The sequence below is a fragment of the Sardina pilchardus genome, chromosome 7 (assembly GCF_963854185.1).
Source record: "Sardina pilchardus chromosome 7, fSarPil1.1, whole genome shotgun sequence".
Lineage (NCBI taxonomy): Eukaryota > Metazoa > Chordata > Actinopteri > Clupeiformes > Clupeidae > Sardina > Sardina pilchardus.
The window spans coordinates 9,482,155-9,483,319 of NC_085000.1; positions in this window are offsets into that span (position 1 = coordinate 9,482,155).

The window sequence follows — 1,165 nt, forward strand, 5'->3', positions numbered from 1 at the left end:
GTGGTGCATTCTCCGAGAGAGAGGGAGATAGAGAGAGAGGCAGGGAGAGAGGGAGAGAGAGAGAGAGAGGTAGGAAGAGAGAGAGACTGACTACAGGTGATCCCTCTTCTACTCATGCCAGGTGCACCACACAGGCAACAAACACACCCTAACTTCAGAGAGCTAGAGCTGAGAAAAACAGCTGTTCCTCCAATCCCTCTCTGTCACTGTTTCTTCAGCCTTCTCTGTCCCTCCATTGCCGACACACACAGTCTGTATCTGTTCTACACTCTCGGCTTTTCACTCTGGTTTTTCCTCTATCCCTCCCTATTTTCTCACACTTCATAGACTTGATGTTTTGGAAAACAGCTGTTCCTTCTCTCAATGGTTTCCTCAAAAACCGAGTTTCCTCTCTTTCAATCCGTCCCTTTGCCTGCTCTCTGCTCCGTTCGCTGACCGCCTCGTCCACTTGAGTTGCGTCCGTGATGTTACGGGAGAGGCGTGTGTGTGTGTGTTTCGGCTCTGGCCCCTATCTCTCTGCTCTACTTTCGCTTTGTTGTTGTTGTCTCATCGGGCCTGTTTTGCGAATTCTGCGTCGCGTCGCAACATGCTTGTCAGGCATGTTCCGGCTCAGTGGCCGGGAGCATTTAGGGCTTTAGATTCCCACCGCCTGAGCTTTCTACCTGCTGCTCTTTCCCATGCTTGGATATGATGCCAACCCACGCCTAATAATATCTCTCATATCCTCATTGCCAGAAAAAAATCCAATGCTTGTGGTTAAAAAGCACTTCTGTAAATCAATCATTTGGATTTGCTTTTGGGCTTGCTGCATGTGCCAAAGCTGCTGATTTTTTAACAACTCTCATTATTTACCTCTTCCAAGCGCCTTGTTAGTTGATTGAGTCTTATTATTGATTTGGAGAACCCAGCTCTATCTCTTCATAGTTATCCTTTTGAAAAAGTGCATTGCCAACAGAAAAAAACTGCATTGCCTGCAGAAAGCTGACTAATATAAGTTTATAGTGTGTGTGTGTGTGGGTGCGTGTATGTGTATGTTAGTGATTCATGCCATATACTCCTTCCTGGCTTGTATCACCCGCGGCCAGCTGATTGGCCTTGTTACAGGAGGCCTACTGGGCTGTAAAGTAGGGGGTGGGGGGCTGTGCGTGTGTGTGTGTGTGTGTGT